Source organism: Acyrthosiphon pisum, chromosome A2 (assembly GCF_005508785.2).
Source record: "Acyrthosiphon pisum isolate AL4f chromosome A2, pea_aphid_22Mar2018_4r6ur, whole genome shotgun sequence".
NCBI classification, from domain to species: Eukaryota; Metazoa; Arthropoda; class Insecta; order Hemiptera; family Aphididae; genus Acyrthosiphon; species Acyrthosiphon pisum.
This window is the reverse complement of record NC_042495.1, coordinates 102228978-102251719: the sequence shown is the minus strand read 5'-3', so window position 1 is coordinate 102251719 and position 22742 is coordinate 102228978. Positions and strand designations below refer to the sequence as shown.

Here is a 22742-nt window from a genome sequence, read left to right as displayed (position 1 = left end):
CAACATTGTAATTTTTTTATTGGTCATATTGGTATAAATCTACAGTAGAACATCTCTAAAAATGTAACAACAATCTCTGAGGTAAAAAAAAGTAAAAGTATGTCATGTGCTTATACAGCATTACTATAGACCATATCAATACATAATTCGGTGTTTTAGTTAGTTAACATTTTTATTTAGTCGGGAAAAGTATATTTTTAATTCAAAATTCACTTTTGGAAACCAGTTTTTGTAAGCAAACAACGAGGATAATTAGTGTATTATATTTTTCAATGTTTAAAGACCTATCTATTTATAAGAAATTATATCTAGTTGATACTTTTTTATGGAGCTAATGTTTTGATTTGTTTGATTTAAAATCAAATTGAGTTTTGAAAAAATAAGTAAGTGGAAAGATTTTTTTTTTAAATTGTTATTGTTATTTTGAAGAAGTAGTTGTTTAGTTTGGTTTAGAAAACCATAAACTTAGTTTTTATAGTGGTATTTATGACATTAGGTAATTGTTTTGGTTTTAATTTTGATTTTGTACAAATAATATGATTAACCAGTATTATTTTATTTTAGTGATTAATTACAGAGTAATCAGTTATTAGTTTTAAATATTTCTATTAATATGCTATAATACCTTGTATTAAAAAATTATAAAAGTGAGGTAAAACAGAACTGATTAACATAAAAAAAATTAGCACTTACTATTGTTCTATAAGTCATGAAATGGTCATAGTTTTTTGGGCGAATGTTTAAACAAATAAACAACTTGAATGAGGGAAAAAATATATATCACCGTGGGTTTGGGTACTTATAGTATAAAATAAATTTAAGTTCCTGCATGAGTATATAAAAACAAACTACGAACTTGGTATGCAAGTGCATTTGGATATAATAGTTCACAGTCAGTTTGTATGACTATATCAGTATGTATATGAGCTTGACTTGGGTAATATTACTTATGGACCATATAGTCTATCTGGTATGATTTTCATAACACTGGTCAATTGTTTGAACTATTGACAGCATTTAAGAATACAGCAGTTTATGCTATAAATGAATGCTATTATATAGCTATTTCATACTATGCATATTATTTATATAAGTGCTGGCCAATGTAAGATTTTACGTATGTTTGATTGTTATATCCATGTAGTAATTTTTAAATTATACATGGATGCTTTTCACCCTGGTTAAATCCCTATTTACCACTTTATCATAGACGTATATACACGTCCGTGCTATTTACATAAGCCCGCTAATTAATATTTGTATTGCTTATTGTCACAATATTTCATAGTGCCTTAACAATTTTTTTTTTTTTTATAGCAAACTCGAGACGTTTATTTACATTTCCACTGAAATATTTATGTCCTAGAAATTGTGGACGTTCATATAATCACCGAGCTACCATGAATCGTCATCTAAAATACGAATGCGGTGTTCCGCCTAGGTTTAAATGCAGCGTATGTGGAAAAATGTTTGCCCAAAAAGTTAACCTGAACACGCATATCATGTCTGTACACTGCAAAATTCCAGCTACTCCGCAGTTTTCAAATCAAATTTGAATTAAGAAATATTTTATAAATCATATTAACAGTTTATTTTTAAAAGAATTATAGTTCATTATATTATACTACACATTAGTCAAATAACTTGAATTGTTATTTTTATTACCTTAACGCTTTGTATGGATCCGGTTTTTAATTTAATTTATCTGTTTAAATTATCTTTAAAATACTGTTATTTTTTTTTTTCTAGGATTATTGGCTCGCATTAACGAGTTTGTCCAAAATGACCCTGCTTATTGCCCACGAAATTGTGGTCGGAGCTATAAAGGAAAATGGCGCAAAACAAATCTTAGAAATCACTTGGTTTATGAATGTGGATTACCATGCATGTTTAAATGTAATATTTGCAATCGAACATTTAAACACAAATGCACTCTTAAAACACATATGGGATGCAAACACAAAATCGTCATTGGAAAAGATTATAAATTAAATGATATATAAATTATGTTTGTATGAATCCACGATAAAAAAAATTGAAATTATTTTATAAATATAAAAGTTCATTAGGTAACAAATTAAATATAAAAGTAGTAAAGAACAACATTTTTACTAAACACTAAATAATATATAGAATATTTTTGTCTTCTATAAATATAATTCCAAGTATGGTAGTATTTTTAATATATATTTTACTAGAAAACTTGCCATTTGAAAATTAAATGTATTAAAACTATTTTATATTCATATATATTTTAGATTTTCGTTGAAGTTAAAATGTATTAGTCTTACAATTATGTATTTTTTTTTTTAAATTATTTATTTTGTATATACTTTTTCATGTAGAAGATATGCTTTACAACTTCCATTTAGCGTCTTTAAAGATTGGATATAAAATCTGTTGAAGAGACTCAGAAATATCAATAAGTGTGGAATTAACCGTGTTCCACTCCGAATGAATTTTTAATATGCAATAGTTTATCCATAACCCACAACTCCATTTTGTGTCTAACTTTTTAAAATTTATAATTTTTTGATTAAGCGCTATTTTTTGTCTCATATTTTGTTGCAGATATTTTTCTTTAAATGTTGTTCTACAAACATTGATTATTTAAAATAATTTTAAGTTTAAGAAGTGTTATACCTAACCTACACTATAATTAATTATCCCTTTCTACTCAATTCCACTAATCTAAATGTCTAACACTCAAATAGTAGCGCTATACTAAGCTGCTATAATAAGCTTACTAGATTAATTACCAATATTTGTGAATTTAAAGTGTTTCAAATGTATAGTTAATGTAATGTACATAAAACATTAAAATCAGGATTATTGTTTAAAAATTGTATAAAATATAATTATTTTACAGAAATGTTTTATTATTAATGCTTTAAATTATATACGTACTTTTTTTTTCAAAGATACAAAAAATGTCTTAGAAACTTAATTTTTTAATTTATTATAATGGTGTAATTTATGTATAGATATTAGCTACATACATATTTATTTATTTTATTCAATATATTTTTATAAATAATTTAAATTTATATTTTGGTTGAATACCGAGTTTAATGTTTAAAATCTATTTGTTTTGACAAGTATTAAAACTGTATTAGCACTCATAGACTATAAGATAATTTATAATTATTATATTTTAATGTAAAATAATTTTAATTAATTTTATTTAGTTAAGCCACTTCCAGTGATCTTTGCTAGTGAATTATGATTTATATACCTATACTATAATCATTTTCGATTTGTTTTAAAAATATTCATGATAATTAACATTATCTTTATGATTATAAATTATGATCCTTATGGTGATAAAGTCTGATCGTCTATTATATTATCTATTCATTTTTTTTATGTTTTATGGATTATTAGAAATATTGTTAGTATTAATACAAACTCTCTTTTTTATACATGTTATTGTTTATGAACCAACTATCAAATATAATGAAATATTTTAGGATTTCAGTGCTTTTTAATAAAATATATTTGTGTATTTAATTTCAATAAACATGTATACGTTTTATACATCTATAATACATTTATACAAAACACCTGATGTTACCTTCTGTTTTTGTGACTAATTTGCTATTTGGAATACGTGTATATAATAAAATATAAATGTATTCTATATATTAATATTAATTATATTTACCATGCAGTTTAAAAATTAAATATTACTTTTAAAAATTAAAAATATTTAGAATATTTTTTTATACTTAAGTAATAATTCAAATTAAAAAACTATAAAAGGTACTTATACTCTTCTGCAACCCTTTCTAATTTGATTTAGTGTGATAAAAATTTAGATAGTATTTTAAAACTTAATGGCTATTGAAAAAATGATATAAAAATATAAACAACGTCAAACACAAGAAATGTTATTTATTATAATATATGATATGACTAAATATCCATGCAATAGATTATACGACTTTATATTTAACTAACTTCATAGGTTTTGGAAATTATGAAAATGGTTCAAATCGGTCTCTTTAGCAATCAACATTTTTTATCAATTGTGTAGCTAATTAAATTATTGTACACAATATTTCTATTTTCTTAATTCTTGATCCACAGAATTCCTACGTAATTTCAGTTTAATTATATATTTATAAATATATATAGACAGTGGCTTATTATATTTATTAGTTACATTTACAATATATTTAAAATTTAATTTAATATAATATAATATACAACTAATAACATTATTAAGTGTTCAAGAGGTTGCTAATAATATTTCAAATGAAAACAAAGAAGAAGGGGCACCTAATACATTTATATTTTTTGTGTTGTGTATTTTCAAAATACTTGTTATTACAAAATATAATTTAAAATGTTAAAATTATTGAACATTTTTTAAAATTTTGAATACTTACACTATGGCTTTTTTATTTATGGTCTCAGGATGGTAGTAATAGGTAACTATATTCAGGCATTTATTACATTTATTTATTTTTTAAACGACTAAAATAATTGCATAAAGCTTTATAATATTATAATGATCATGATATACTGAATTCATTTCAAATGTATGTTAAAAATTGAATTCTTATGTTCAACATTCTTAAAAACTTATCTGTATGTAATTCATATTGTTTTCCTATTTTCTTATTACTAATCTTAAATCTTAAATATCTATTATTTTATTTCAGTGAAAGGTTCAGAGAGATTAGAAGTGGCAGCATTATATGATCCTGCTATATGTCCAAACAATTGTGGCCGACGGTATAAGGGAAAAAGCAGAAAATCAAATTTAAAAGTACATCTTAAGTATGAATGTGGTGTACCACGTCAATTTAAATGTGAATACTGCCATAGGAGCTTTGTTCACAAGGCACATTTAAAGGGACATTTGGGTCTTGTTCATGGAATTATTCAATAAAAATCAACAGCTGGAGTTATCATTCAAGGCTAGATTGTGTAATTAACAGTATCTGTTTCCATCTAAAAGACTCGCACATAATGACACAATATATTATACATTTCAAATAAATAGTGTTTTATGAAATTTGTATTGTTATTATTTATAATAATAGTTTAATATTTTAATTACTCAACTTATTTCATTGTTTATTGTATTAGTTTACCATTATATCTAAAGTTTTAGCTCAGCCATACTCAACTAGCCAAGGTTTTAGAAGTGGCAAAAAAAAAAAAAATCATAATCAAAATTACTGTCATTTAAAAATGATGTATAATATTTCACATAAATCATAAAATGTTCTATGATTTTTATTTTTATTTTTTTGTGAATTGCCCAATTTAGTTGTGTGGTTATTTTAGATAGACCTTAATCATAGTAAAAACTTAAACTCAACATAACTAATACGAGATATATTACAATATACAAACCATAAAAAAAAATTATAAAAGTTATGTATAATATATGTTAGTATGTACATAAAATGATTATATTGCACAACTGTATAATAGTATTTTTGTGCCAAAAATCTGAAATTAATACATTCTTATTTAAATATTCAAAACAAATTTTTTTTAATTGAAGTCTTAAAATCTACATTGTTCATTTTGTAAACTTAGGTAAACGTAAGTGTATTGCATAACTTGCATGGGTACTTAGAAAATTTTAATTTTTATAATAGCTGATTGCTAACCAATGATAGATTATTTTAGTTTACTTATAATAAATTAAATTATAAGCTTTTCTGATGTTTTTAAATCATAATATGAATATACTGTAATTTAATGAAAGTAATTTAAGTAATATATTTCCAGGTATTAGATGACATTAATCTAGTCTTGTATTATAGATACCTAATGAATGTAAAACACCTATACAACTATATGCTTTAACTATTAAACAAAAATGTGTATTTTAATTTTGTAATTATAATTAATTAAAATTGTATAGTATTTCCTATATTAGTATTTTTATTGTTTAACTTCCTAAAAACTAATAGCCTAAATTGCACAGCCTAAATACTGAAACTATTGAAATAGTATTAAATTTTCAGTAAAATAATAAAATAAAATTCAGTTATTATCTGTAATATACTAAATCAGTTTCTATGTTATAACTTATGATAAATTTAATTAGCTCATAATAAAAAAATTAAATAATTTTGAATCATCATTTAAACCAGTTTGTGATTTAATTTTCAATTGACAGCGAATTGCAAAAAATAAAAAAATAAAATGCTCTGTATTTATTAATTATAATTTAATGTACCTTAATATAAAATATTTTTTAATTTGTATAGTATTAGCTCATTTATTAAACCTTATTCTTACAAAAAAAAAAGCTTATATAAGCTCCATCTACAGAACCATTGATGTATGGAACTATACTAGTTCATGCTTATTACTACATTATCATTTATGAACTTATTTTTGATCATTTGTTAACATTTATGTTAATTTACTTGCTTATTGTTATATTATTGAACCAATTGCTTTTATACTTGATATTGAATTGTTTGTATATTTTTTTTAACATGTAACGTTGAAATATAAATATTGGATTGAAAATGTGTGTGTAGTAGTGTTATAAAATAGATAATATATTTTTTAAATAAAGCTTTCAAACAATTTCAGAGTTAGTGACGAAAATGTTAAAGGAAATTTCAAAACAAGATCCCGTAAATTGTCCTAATCAATGTGGACGAAAATATTCTGGAAAGTATAGAAAAACTGTTTTAACTAATCATCTCAGATATGAATGCGGAAAAGCACCTACATTTCAATGCAATATTTGCTTTAAGAAATTCCATTTGAAAGGAAACCGAAAGACACATATGATAACGGTGCACAAAATTTTACCAAATGTAAATGTAACCAAGTTGTATAATATGTAGTTTTTATTTGAGATTTAGTTCAATTATAATTTTACACATTTGTAAAAAGTACAATTGTTTTTTACTATCATTAATATGTACTTTATATAGCAATGAATGAAAAATAATATACTTTAATTTTACAAACTGTTATTTTATAAACAAGTATCAATAGCTAAATAGCAAATAAATGTCCATCATATTGAAGTATCTAAAATTAAATTTACCAATAATTTATCAGTAATTTTGCTTATATCTTATAAGTTATAACCGATCTAACCAAATTTAATATGTTTAAATTTACATTAGTTGATGGTAATAATGTGAACAAAGTCACAATTAATGGGTGACAACAATAGGAACATAATATAGTTTGTACAATGTACATACAAATTACATAAAAGCCTAATTTATATATATATATATATTTTTTTTTATTATTATTATATTCTAGTAATTTTTATGTAATTTTTGAATACAATGTTTATACTTAATATTTATTTATATAAATTAACACCATTTGACTTTTTGAACTTTTTGTAGTTTACAAGTATATAAATGTAATATAAGAAATATCTCAGAATTAACAAATTTAACAGTACAAATTGTATGGGAACATTATTTACATGATAGAATAGTGTGGTATTGGCATAAAAGATTGTCGGTGAATATAGGACATCAGGATCTAACCTATCGGCTAAATAGTCTCCAATTTCAAAAATACATATATCTTCTTGTACTTTATGTTACTGTGTTTTTTTTTTTTAAGTAGTAAGATTTTACGTATATTTTTGTTTCTTAAGCATGTCATAAAAATGAACTGAAGAATTACCAGGCACAGCTTCTTTATATATATATTTATATTTTGCTACAGGTGTATTTATAATCATGATCAGTCATAAGATATATCTAAATGTTAAATATAGATAAAGATAGAACTCAATTAATTAACCGACACCAAACTGCCATTGTTATCCTATCATTAATTTCATTTTTGTTATAGCTTAATATTATTTAACTTAATACAAAACTTCTTGATGTGGTTAGATAACATTAAAGTATTTATATCTATTTAAATTAACCATTTTAAAAATCTATAAATTAATTATTTAATAATAACAGGTATGTGGCAAATTATTTTTATAGGAAAACATTATGGCTGTTTCAATAAGGAAAAAAGAAAATTTTCTTTTACCAAAATGCCATATTTTCATGATATTTTAAAAACTTTTTTGGTTATAATGAATTAATAATCTAAAATTAAGTCTAGTTGGTACTTGGGGTGTGTGTGGGAAGTTGTAACCTAACTAAAACCATAAAATGGGGAATGTTATCCAATTCTCCTCAATATTTTGTAATTGATTTGCAATTATTTGAAAACTACATATTTTTATAATTTGGCATTTACATACTTCATCACAATTTTATTTTGGATAATTTATAAAATAATTTAGTTCATGACGGGAAAAATAAAATTATCACTATATGTTGGTAAATATACTAACCTTATAAATCTAAAATATAGTTGTATGTTCATTGAAATGCTTAAATTAAGATATTGTATGTAGTAACACAATGAGCATATTGCCAGGGGGAGGGGTTAAAGTATTTTTTAAAAATAATTTATGGTTATAATACATAAATAATTAAAAGTTGAATAGGTGTAATATTAGTTTAAAACTTGAGTTACTTCATACCATGAAGATCGTACTAACTATTTATTTTATTTAAATGATATTACCAAACAATAATACAATTAAATAATAACATAATAATGAATATATTAACCCATTAACATAAAATGGTAACATTGATTTTTTACAACCATTTTTTAGGTATAACATAAACTTTTTCAACAAAATTTTGGTTAAAATTGTAAATAATAAAACTCCGGCGCTAATAGGTTAATTTATTAATATAGAATATTATAAAATAATATTATCATCTAGTAAAGTATAAATGTATAATGCATTAGCAATATTACATTTATTATTAATTATTATTTTTATGGAAATGATTGTATGGCTACATTTAATCATTTTATGTAATATACCTACTTTATCTTTAAAAATGAATATATTATAATATACATAATATATAGAATACATTTTAAATGATCAGCTGCTATAGATTACTATATTTAAGTAGGTATTTTAGTTTTATTATTTTTGTCATTATAATTTTTCATTTTTATATATTTAAATTTAAACAAAGGAAACATTAAGTTTTAATATATTCTTTATCTACACATTATTAATATACCTGTTGTAGGCATGAATTGTTAATATTTTAAGAATGAATATTTATAAATAAATAAATAAAACAAGGTTAAAGATAAACATTTACCCTAACCTAACCCTAGTATTCTTCTTGTCGTGTCTGATGCACCGGTGTTGGCAGAATTAGTTAGCTGTGAGAATACGGCATTAACAGGGGCATCACATGAAGGTTTCTGCCACGTCCCCTAGTATTATAAAAGTAGTACTCTGTACTTCTATATGAATGCATAGTATGTAAATGGTATTATTGAACTCTATATAAGTTTATAGTACTTTAAGATTATAAAACAATAATATTGGTTTGTTGTAAAAGTTTAAAACTCAAAGTAAACTTAAAATAAGACGAGTACTGAAAAAATATCTCTAAAAACCCAACCTAACTTAGAATGCCTTTCATCTTTTTTTATGATATAGTCCAATATAAGTATAAACAGTAGGTACACAAATAATTATGCAACATAGTTACTCAACTACAGGAGAAATTATTGTATACCTGTAAAATGTATTATTATTTTTATATATTTTATTTTTCTAAAAATGTATTGTGAGTTAATATATCGGGATAAAATTTACTACTGATTTGTTAGAACTTATAAAATTTCAATCAAAATTGAAGCACCCGTATAAACATTGTGATCCTGTAGTTACCCCTCTGATTGTATGTAATATTGCATTTTTTTGTGATAATAACTGACACTTTTATTGGTTCTTACTTTCAACCATTTTTATAGCTTATATATATACTTACCACTTGTAATAGTAAATTAGTTAATTTCCTTAACTTTTTAAATGAAGCTAATCTAATATATTTATAAATCCTTGCCGCTTCTATAATTGTATTTTATTATTATTATTTTTTTTTTTTTCGTAATGTTTAATATTTATAATATTAATAATGTTTATTTATTTAAAGTTTTAGATGACATGGTTTATAGTGAAGGAATGGAGTTTTGCCCAAATATGTGCGGACGCAGTTATCGAGGAAGATATCGTTCTAAGAACATCAAACGACATTTGAGATACGAATGTGGTGTTCAACCACAATTTCAGTGTGATGTATGTTTGAAGCGTTTTACTCATAATTCAGATAGAAAAAAACACATGGTGATAATACATAAAACATAACAATACACAAGAGATCTGCCAACATTGTAGTTTTTGATCTTACCAAATAGATCACTAACTAAATTCTAATTTATTGCTAATGTGAAATTACTTAATGCATTTTGTTTTATTTAAAGTGTTTCATATTAATTTTAATAAGTAAAATTCAAGTAGTATATATTTTATACATCATAAAATTAATTTTTAGTTGTTAATCTTGTTTTATATACCTACCTATTTTATGACATAAATGTTTTTTTCAATATAAATAATGCGATAATAGGTAATAAGTAATAAATTATTTTATTATTTTATTACTTGAGAATGGCTGGGACAGATTTGGCTCATTAAATGTTAGTAATAGTCTGAATAAGGTTTTAAATAAAACCATTATTTTTTTGTTTATAAATGATTGCCATTGGATTACTTTGACACATGATATAAAAGGATGCATCAAATTGTCTTGTTTAATGCCTTGAATAAAGAATTTTTATCTTAAAAAAAATATGAGAATTGAATGTATGTTCATATGTTTGTAGCTTATATACTCAAAAACTACTTGACTAATTTTGTGAAAATTTCTAATTGTTCCTAGACATATTAAGAAACTTTAAAAGTAGTTTAAACCATGTTCAATTTATATAAAGTGCTATATCTAATCCCTTCAATCGACTCGTCCATATCGGTTGAATCAGTTCACAAAGTGAGGTACACTAAATCTAAGACACACCTATATAGCTCTATATTTTATGTTATCATTTTTTCATGGGCGAAGTTGGCTTATATGAATTAAAATGGATGTTGGTTTATCAGGAGTTAATACACTCAAAAACAATTGGACCGCTTTCAATAAAATTTATATCAATAGATTTCTTGAGACTTTTAGGGTGCTTATAGATTATTTTTCAACCCCTATAGGTAGCTACCCTCTAGCTCACACATTATTATAAGCTATCTGGAATTTAAATTTATCAAGTATATAAATATTTCCTACTAGCTATCCTGCCCAGCATTGCTCATGCCAAAATATGTAAATGCCATGTTTCTACTAGTTATAATAGTAATATAATATGTAACCAATGGCAACCTTGTAAATAAACAAAGAAATATTATTTTTTCTTGAACTGAAAATAAAAAATCTGTAATTTACCCTTTAGATTTTAGTACATATAAGGGTTGAAAATTTAGCTATAAATTTACTCCGAATCTCAAGGAACTTGATTATCTTATACTAAATAAAGTCTTTGATATCAAGGACTTTTATTGAAAACTGTCCAGTCGTATTTGAGTTTATTAATTACAGACAGCCAGACGACAGATGGATCAATGACATGGGAGGCTCATTTAATAATTATTTTTCCAAGCTTTCTTGCTTAATTTTGAACTTAAAAACATGTATTTTTAATAATTTTTGATTTTGAATATTGAAAGTTGTTGACTGTGTTTAAATTTTTTTAGAAAATCATCGAAATAATAGTTTTGTAGTAAATTCAATTACATTTTTATTCTTGTACACATATTTTTTATTTCAGTAAATTATAAATTTTTAGTTTTTATAAAGTTTTTATATTTTCCTTGCCATTTGTTAGCATAAAATATATTATTATTTTTAATCGTAATTATTTTTTCATGTTGTCAAGTTTATGTTCTGTTTATTAATTAAATAAATGTACCAGTGTTAAAAAATATTACACCGTTTGTTGTTTTTAATTTTTCATATTTTGTTAGAATTATACATATATTTCTCCAATTTTATTTATCTTGCAAGTTTCAAAAAATATAAGAATTATATTTTTTAATAATTATGTTTTTTTAACTGGCTATAAGTTATTTATTGGTAAAATAAATAGAATGAAATCATAATATATTTATAAATTATCTATTAGATCATTTGCACATATATTAATTACATCATTTTATTAGTATATATATTTATTTTATGATATCCTATATTAATAGTATACATACCTACACATTTTGAGTATGTGAAAAGTGAAAACCATTATACAGTAAACTGTAGGATGTGGCTTGGTGTGGCGCTGTGTCTGAAATCAATCAGGCGACTGAGAGTAAGCAACAGCCGCTTCCATTAGTTCTTGGAGGGATGACCACTGTGTTTGTAGTGCACAAAAACCTTGCCACACATAATACACGTGTTCCTAACCGACCTTACTAACCGTCCCAACCATACAGACTAATGACCTTAGTCGTCAAAGCCTTAAAACCTAAAAAAAATATAAAATAAAAAAATAGCTGTAGAATATAATCAATTGTGTTGTTGTGCCATGATATTTTTTAGGATATAAATAATGTTTTTCTAAAACAAACATATATTAAAGAGATAAATAAAGTTAAACGTCATGTGTCCTTGTGTCCTTTGTGTCTTAACCTTCTTTGTGGTTGTTGATTTGTTGGATACTATTTTGTTTGAATACTTTTTTACGAATTATTCTTACACAAAGTATGTTACTAGTAAAAACATTTTCTTTAAACTATACATTCTTAGTTAAGAATATTACTTTTTAACATTGGTGGTATCGGTAATCACCCTGCATCTCTACCCCGATATCCTCAACTGATCTTCTTTTAGTTATTATTATATTGTTAATATTATTTATAGAAAAAAATGTTGTTTTGAAGCTAATGAGTAAAAATGTTGAGTTACTAATATTTTCTTCATTAATGTGATTTTATAATGGTGTTTTTTGTAATATAATATTTAAAATTATATTTCTATAACTTCACCTCATGTTTTTAATAATTAACATTAATACAATTTTTAACGTAACTATTTTTTTTTTACCATTGTTTGATTAATACCTACTTAGTTTATTGTTTTTTTTTTTTTTTTCAGAAATTAATTCCAAATGGCTGAACACTGATGCATTGAAAATGTTATCGGAAACAGATCCTGCAACCTGCCCAAATAAATGTGGTCATAAGTATAAAGGAAAAAGTAGAAAAGCACACCTCAAAAGACATTTAATTTATGAGTGTGGTGTACCGAAGAAATTTAATTGTGAACTGTGTCTTAAGAAGTTTTCCTATAATGTATCTCTCCAGAAACATTATAATATTTGTACAAAGAATATATTGATGTATAGTAATCATAATATTTTCTTAAATTAACATACTTAAATCCAAACTATTTTTTCACTTAAAAATTCTGTTATTAAAATAAATAAATCAAATTGAAAAATCAAAAAATTATAAAAATATTATTATGTCCCCTTATACTCTAAATTATGTGATCAATTTACGTTTTTGGTTTGTTAACTTAAGATATTTTCAGCTTGCTGATTTATGTAAATTTATTTTAAACAATTTCGGATTAATTAAATGATTTCATTATGAAATCAAGTTTTAATCAAAAATGCTTGTATTGTTATATTTTTTGTTATATTATTGTAAAATTGTATTAATATGTATCATTATTTCCGATTTTCTGTTGTGAATTAATATAAGAAAACATTATCCTAGCAACAATATTTTACATTAATATTCTTTATTTTATCAATACACATAATACATTAATCTTCTGGAATGATTATTTATCTACCTATACGTTTTATTTTATTTTTAAATATCTACAAAATTTAAATTATCTCTTATTCATTCGAGTCAATATGTTTAAGTATTTAGTACAATCATAGATAATATCTAGTTTATAATATCTATGAGTACAATTACTGTAATATTATGTTTGATTCCTCTTTTGGTCTCCTTGAATGTTAGGACACAACACCCACAACATGAGTTGCACCCGTTTTATGAACGTATGATGTAGAAAATTACTGAAATGCTTTAAAAATAATACAATGTAACATGTTGTATTATTATTTTATAATGTTTGTTTAATTTTTTTTATTCATAATGGGTTTTTTTTTAATTTTTAGAATCAAGACACAAGTGGTTATCTCAATTAAACAAATTGTCCATAAATGATCCAGCTATTTGTCCAAATATGTGTGGTCGAAAATATAAAGGCTTAAGGAGAAAATGTCATCTCAAACGTCATTTAATCGATGAATGTGGTGTGCCAAAAAAATTCCAATGTCATTTGTGTGATAAACGTTTTGCACAGAATGATACATTAAAATCTCATTTAATAATGGTTCATAAGCAAGCTAAAGTGCCTCGATATCGTGTCTATAATGATGAATCAACAAACCCTCACTACTCTTTGGGTGAATTTTGGGCGAATTTTGGGAATAGAGAATATAGAAAATGATATAGGTATTTAATTACACAACAGGCAACAGTTGCAAGAATATTAATGGCATTTTTGTGTTTTTTATATTTCAAAAATACCTATAACCTATGTAAATAAAATATACTGTAGCTACTAATAAAAATATCTTAAGCTTTTTAATAAGATGTTAAATTCTAAATTAGCAGGCTCCTAGTGCTAATGTGATTATGAATAATGATTCTCTTCTAGTAATAAACCTGACCAAATTTGATTTTTTTTTTTTTAATTAATAATGACAAATATTCTATAGTCCACATTAAACTATGTTATCAATATTTTAATCTCAAACTCTATAATAGGTCAGGTACCTATATAAAAAAAAAGACAATTTTTAAGCATTTTTTTGAGTGGCTATAGAAAGTCTTTTTCTTTCAGGGTGAAAAAAATGGTCATCAAATTTTGCCACTTCTTCGAGGCCTGAGAGTTTTTCCTATGAATTAATTTATGTTAATAATTAATATAATACACTGTACTACACTCAATCCTCTAAATAGATGTCTGCCAGTAGATTAATGGAAAAGTAGCAACTAAAGTATCAAATATAATTTTCAATGTATATAGAACTGCGGAACTTTGGAAAATCGACACTGGAGCCCATTATTATTTTGTTGTAACTAAATCTATATGAGCTAAAAGAAATGTTTTATTTTGTATAAAAAAAGGCCACTATAATTGTAGTTTATCTAACAAAAAAAATATGCAAAGTTTAGAGGTCTATTTTTTTTGTATCATTATATTATTATGTTTAATGATTTTTTGTTATTAATGTAATTTTTAATTATAGAGATATCTAGATATAGTTAGATTAAATAGTATGCCCTATTTTCTTATGCCAACCTAATCCATATCCATAACTCACAGTAATACAGTATATCAAAATGGTTTTTTCTTACTAATATATTTGTAAAATAGATTTAGGTGATTTGATATTATATTTAATTTAGTTGGTAAATAACTAATTCCTTATTAACTTATTCTAAATGATAAAATATAGTCACTTTATATTATTACTTTTCTGTATATAACATTATACTTATACTATTTGGCATACATACTTTTTATAATAAAAATATAATTTAATATGTTCATTTATTTATTTGCTTTCTTTATATAGATTCTTCCTAGTATCAATATCTTATCCTTACTATGTTTATGTTTGGTGAAGAAGGTTCAGCGATGTTTATAATGACGTATTTTTATTAAGATATTTTAATATTACCATGACAAATTAATGTATTAGTATATTACGGAGTCAGAATCCACAGTGGCATATACAAATATACGATGGTTTCGTCTGGATAGGTGGAAAGTGGAAAATTTGCATAAACAGATTAACTGCATTCGATTATGGCAAGAGCCACATTTGTTTATTTTTCATTAGCTTTTGTTTGGAACTAACTTACTATTATATAATACTAGTGTGTACCATTAATATATATGTATTCAAGAATAAATCCAATATTTTTATAATTTTAGGATCAAAAAAATGGCTACATTTGCTGTATGAAATATCAAAATCTGATCCAGTTTATTGTCCAAATCAATGTGGTCGCTGTTATAGAGGAGAGCAGCGGAGGGGTCATTTAAAACGACATTTAGATACCGAGTGTGGTGTACCTAAAAGATTTCTATGTACTATTTGTTTTAAACGTTTTTCACAAAAATGGTCTTTGAAAAAACATATGATTTTAGTACACAAAGTAATTATTAGTTAATGTTTCAAATAGGTATGACAAACATTTATGTAGATAATAAAGTGTGTTAACATTATACAAATAAAGTGTTTTTCATAAAAAAAATTCATTCTAACATGACAATGATATAATACATAAAATACATTTAATTATTATAAACAATTTCTGAATGGGAAAATGTATACCCTTTTAACTTTTTTAACATCCTTAAACAATATATTATCATTTGTTTATTGAAATATTAATGAGTTGAACCCAATTTAAAACATGTTTTATACTTATATGTTAACACTAATGAGGCACACAAACAAATTAATATAATTGATTATAATGGAAATTTGTATTTGTATGGTTTTCTTGCTCATTATCTATTACAAATAAAGTTTGATTTTGATTTGTATTTTAGTTGGTGATGTGTTGAGGGTTAGGAAAGACTTAGGAAGGCCTTAGGAAAGACTTTTTAGCCAGGAGGGCCAGGAGGTCCTAAGACGTTTGGCTGCCTTTTTGGTGCTGTCTCATTTAGTGACATTGTTGTATAGATTTGAACCATAGCTTTGGATAGAATACTCGGTAACAATGACACTACTAACAGGGAAAAGACCACAAAATGGTACAACATCACCTCCCCAGTTGGTGATTAAACATTTTTAATGGTTGTTTTTTCCATAAATATCAATTTTTGGTATATGACTTTATGGTTACTAATTTTTCATTTTTGTCTTTATTATCTGTATTGGTAAATTTGGTTTTTTTTTTAAACATTAAATTCTAGATATCATAATTTACACAATATAAAAATTAAAATACAAAATAAACCTTAAATTTTCATTTTTATGGCCTACACAAAATACAACACCTAACCTATAAAATCTAAGAATACAATATTTTTATGGGTTTAAAGTATAGGCTTGTTTTTCTTTGAAAACTGTTATTCCATATTATAATCTTCCACTTAAAATGATTTCCATACAACATTTAAAATCCATCGGGTAAGTTCAAATTTAGACTTATTTTGGGATTATAAATTGAATGGTTTTGCTATGTATCATACAGTTATTTTTTAAATGTGTTCACAATATACATTATAGTATGTACACAGGTGTAGCTAGGGCTTATTTATGGTGGGGGGGAAAGGTTAAGAGTACCTATACATAAATATAGTGTACACATTAATGAACCTATATATTATACAAAATACAAAATATGGTAATTGGGTAGAGGGGTTGTAGCCACTGATTATTTAAGTATTTGTTACGCAATAGGTATTACTTATATAGTTATATATATATATATAACAAAGGAACACAAATTGTACAAACAATTATTAAGTACAATAAATAAGTAGGTACTATAGTCATATTTGTAATCAATATTTAATACATACAGATGATTTTACTTATACTTATATCTAACTTATATATAACCAATTAATCATGTGTTTATGCTTGTAGATGGCGTAGGTATATAAATATATTCTTATGATTATAATGTAAAAGTAAAACAGAAATACATATTTTTTTTAGCTGTTATGAATTCATACTGGATGACCAAACTGGATGCTATATCTATATTAAACCCTGCCATATGTCCGAACATCAATTGCATGCGGAAGTACAAAGGAATGCATCGAAAAAAGTTATTAAAACGGCATTTGATGTATGAATGTGGCGTACCTAGGCAATTTCGATGTTTCGAATGTCAGAGGGAATTTGCACAAAACTATTCATTAAAAAAACACATGGCCATTGTTCATAGGCGGTTCACTTAATAAATATATAATATTACAATAATATATAAATACCTCTGTAAATTGTATGTACCAATATCTATATATTTACAGATAACAATAGTTAAATATTATTAAATATTTCTTACAATATCAAAATCAGAATTAAACAAATGTAGTTTTATTGATTTATTAATTTTTTTTAATAAAAATAAATTTGATGGAATTAACTTATTGTACCTAATCTTATAATCTTATGTGTCTCAACTGATTCACTAATGTAAATAAATTTAATTGGTTACAGGTCACATTTGCCAATCTTGAATATAATATTTATCATTAATAAAAATATGCATAACTATACTACGAAATAACTATTGACTGCAGTTGACTATTTTATAAAATAACACATATTATTTCCAATTTTTAGTTTTGTATATTTAAATTTTCATAGATAACTAAAACTATTTAAATTGTTTTTATTATGATTTGTAATATTTGTTTTCTTACGCTTCATTATGGTCATAACCGCGTTTAAGAATTATTTTTTTGCTTTTTGAAAATCTGTCAATCTTTTTCATTTAACATATTGCAAGTTTTCATTTTTACAGCCACAGAGTGGTGTCAGTTAGATGAGATCTGCAAGACTGATCCAGCCATATGTCCAAACAGTTGTGGTCGCAAATACAAAGGCCAGTACCGAAAGCAATTACTCAAAAGACATTTAACTCATGAGTGCGGCGTACCTCGCAGATTTCAATGCATGATATGCCATAAGCGTTTCGCACAAAAGTGGAATTTAAAAACACACATATATGTTGTTCATAAAGTATTTTTGTGAATATTTAATATTTTAATGTTATAAATAATAAATTTAAGAAAATTATAAATATATTTTAAGTTCGTAATAATAATTTACCCATAACTAATGTATTTCTGTACAATTTGGAATCAAAAATAACCATTTAAAAATATTCTTATTTTTATATTGTTTTGTATCATATTTTTAATTCACGGTCGCCATTTTAGTTTTTAGACTTTTCAATAATATATCCCCAGAACTAAGTTTTTCCAACAGTCTCCAAAAATGATAATATTAAAAACTAGGTATATGAATTGTTTATCACAACGTATTAAAACAATAATTACAATTATCAGAATTTCAAAGTTTAATGAAAAATCTACAATAATAATTATATTTAAAAGGAAAACAAATTACAAATATTACTCTTAACCAACATATTATAAGTTATAAGTCAATAAATAAAACATCAAGAAATTAAGAGAATGCACATACCATACTTTCCACCTAATAAATTATGCTATTGTTTTCTTTCCTAAAATGGCGCCCCTGGTTTAAATAATAAATTTAAATAAATTTTTGTTTTTTGTAAAATTATAATATTACTATTAAATTATAATATATTACTATTAATTTATTCAATTTATTATACTACAATAAAACTATAAACCATTTGTTTATAACCAACAATGGAATTGTTATTCGTATAATTATGGAAATAAGTAAATATGAGAATGATTTTATATTATTTTATTTGTCTTTTAAATATTTTTATTTATCACAAACTAATTTTTATATAAAATATATTATCAATACCAATTTTTAATGAAATTACAGTTAAAGTAAATAATTGTAGGTTACTGATCTAGTATAAACCCACAGTGGCATGCTACATTGCTTCGATTAGTTACATAATATTATTATTATTAAAAATAAGAAATATTAATTACAATTGAATAATTGTTGTATAGCTACAAAATATTATATCATTTCATACTATATGGTTAAAATGTAGTTTTTATTCTGTGCCCATCTAGTGCCTACGCTCATAACACTAATTTCAAAAAAGGTAATCGAAATAATTATATTACTAATTAATTATTAAGTTGTAAAGTATTGAAAGCTTGATAGAAAGTTGATTGATTCAGCTACTCTGATTTATAGTTGATAATAAATAATAATAATACAATTCACAAAACAAATAGGACAAGAATATATTTTTTTTAAATATAATTAAATTTGTTTAACATCTTATCCAGATTCTAATTATTTTACAGAATACATGAGTTCATGGCCACCCTTAGAAAAGCCTATTAGGGAACACAATAATTGAGAATATGAATACCTAGTAAATACCTATTTCAAATGATAATATCAAAATATTATAAAAAAATATGATTGTATATTATTAAATTTATTAGGTTAGTATCATTAGTTTTATTTTTAGTAAAAGTATATTTAGAAGGATCATGAAGATAATATTTTCCGAGGCGAATTCATGGCAAAATCTTTATCTGAATAAGCTTGTTTTTTTTTCTGATTTTAGAAAATAATGTAATACCAAACTAATTAAATTTAGATATACAGTAGAACCTTCGTTATACAAACCCTCTATTATCTAAACTACAATTAGCGTATCTGAACGTTTGTGAGACTTAGCTGCTAAAAAGTGCATCGCAGCTATTGTCGTCAAATGAAAATGGATAATTTTGTCAAAAAAATATCATAAACATGTATGTTTAATAATGATTAACATAATAATATAATATAATAAAATGTATATTATAATTGAATGTTTAAAAAAAAAAATATTTTTTAATAAAAATTTAGAGTATCCTAACTAGGTGCGATATACCAATTAGTTTAAATAATCAAGGTTCTACTGTAGTTGGATAATTTAACTTTACATGTTTAGACTATGATTTAAATAAAATAAAATAATGTAAAGTAAAATAAAGGTCTCAATGAAAGTTTATTCCCAAGTTTTTTTTATTGATTTTTGAATATTTGTCTACCCATTATTATCTATAGGTTAAAGTATTTTAGTATATTAGTATATTATACCTACTGTGTATTATGCCTTTATTGTCATAACTACTCAAAACGAATGATTAAAGTTTTGTAAGTTTTAATTACTTAAATATTAATAACATATTATATGTATATTTGGGATAACAATTTTATATTTTTGATTTAATATTTAGTATTTACTTAATGCTTCCTATTATGCTTTGTTTGCAACCTCATTTTCTGGTTTATGCGTTGGTATCCATATTATTATGATCTTGACAGGTTTATTTTTATTGCTAATTATTATTTTATTACAGTCGTATTATTTTACAAAATTAATATTTTTTAACTATAGTTCTAATTATGTATATGTATACTATTTATTTTCAGGAAAAATGGAATTGTTATATTGTCCAAATAACTGTGGCCGCTATTACAGTGGTGATTGGAAGAAATCTAGTTTGCAACGTCACTTGAAACATGAATGTGGAGTTCCAAAAAAATTCATTTGCCTGATTTGTTACAGACGTTTTGCCAGAAAAACACACCTCAACTCACATACATTAATTAAACACCAAACTCGTATTTGTTGATTGAATTATTTAATATTCAAAATATAAACTATATTCATAATTTATCAATAATCAATGTATTTGTATTATATCCAAATTGTATTATGCTTTATTATTATAATAATTTGTTCTCTGATATTGCTATTACTTATTCGGGCTTGCTTTGGAATGCTGGTTATAATAATATTATGTTGACAGCTTTATGCGACACAAAATAAATAAATAAAAAGTTTGCTGTAATTAAAGTATATCATAAAAATCATTATTTGGAATTTAATATTGTTTTCATAGATTTTCTACAATTACTCGAATCGACCAATAAAGACTCTCTTCTGGATCCTGTGTTCTGTCCCAATGACTGCGGACGTAGTTATAAAGGAAAAAGTCGTAAATATGTACTCAAAAGACATGTGATGTACGAATGCCAAACACCGCCACAGTTTTCATGTTGTGTTTGCTCGCGACCATTCAAGCGTAAAGACGAAATGTTAATACATCAACAAAAGAAACACAACGTTTTTGAATAACCCTATATAGTAATAGCTACTAATAACTAATAAAAAGTTAATTGTGACAACAATCATTTAATATTCAACCAACAATAGCCAATTCGTTTATAAACCATGTATACATTAATGTTCAATATATTAAGTTAAGCAACTGGTAAGGGTAGGTACCAAAATAGATACGTAATTTGAGGTGAATATTAGCGATTTGAACTTAATTATTTTTAAACCTTGAAATATCATTTAGAAAGTCCTTGTATCTAAATGTATATCCGAATGATACGTTAAATAAATTACAAGTTCAAAAGTTTTTAAATTATATTTTTTTCTAAATTTATTCCTATTTCCTATTATTTTTATTTATTTTTTACCCATTTAGAGTTTTTGTGGTGAAAAGGATTTTTTGTGCCTCTGTGGAAAGAATATTTTCAAACAGTTCAACGTTATAATTTACATAAGTTTTAACAAAAAATAAATATATTTAGGGGACGTAACATATTTTTTTAATACATAAAACAGTTGAATTTAATACCCTATTACTCCAAAAATTACGATGCTATTTTTATAAAAAAAACTTAGATTCTTATCAGTTATCATCTTATCAGTAGGTGTGATAATAAAATATAATGTTCAAAAATATTTATTTAAAGTCCTTATATGGGTAATTAAAGAAGTTTTTTAGCACATGAAAATTCTTTAAAAAAAACTGATTTTTCTAATGGGCTAAGAAAAATATAAAGATTTATATTTTATTGATATGTCTTATGTCTATGGTTGTCAGTGATTACAAAATGCAGTAAAACAAACTGAACTAGCTTCAATATAATATTTTAAATATAACCTGGAAGAGTATTCTGTGTTTCACTTAAACCTTATACTCATAGACGGAGTATGGTGGTAGTTCCCGCGGCCAAAGTAGGCTGTGCTGCACATGTGGTTCCATACTTCAGTCTAATTTAAAATATTTTTAATAATTTAGATGTTACGT

General features: G+C 24.3%; 1 long non-coding RNA gene across 2 annotated transcripts; it reads left to right on the top strand.

Annotated features, from left to right (window-relative positions):
• The first annotated feature begins 6177 nt into the window (after positions 1–6177).
• Positions 6178–17990, top strand: LOC107884546. Of its 2 annotated transcripts, XR_003839423.1 has the most exons (4): positions 6178–6800; positions 10002–10144; positions 13047–17479; positions 17662–17990. It is a non-coding gene; the product is annotated as an uncharacterized LOC107884546 (long non-coding RNA). The 2 variants fall into 2 exon arrangements; XR_003839422.1 differs by lacking the exon at positions 6178–6800 and having other exon boundaries at positions 9913–10144.
• Positions 17991–22742: the final 4752 nt, after the last annotated feature.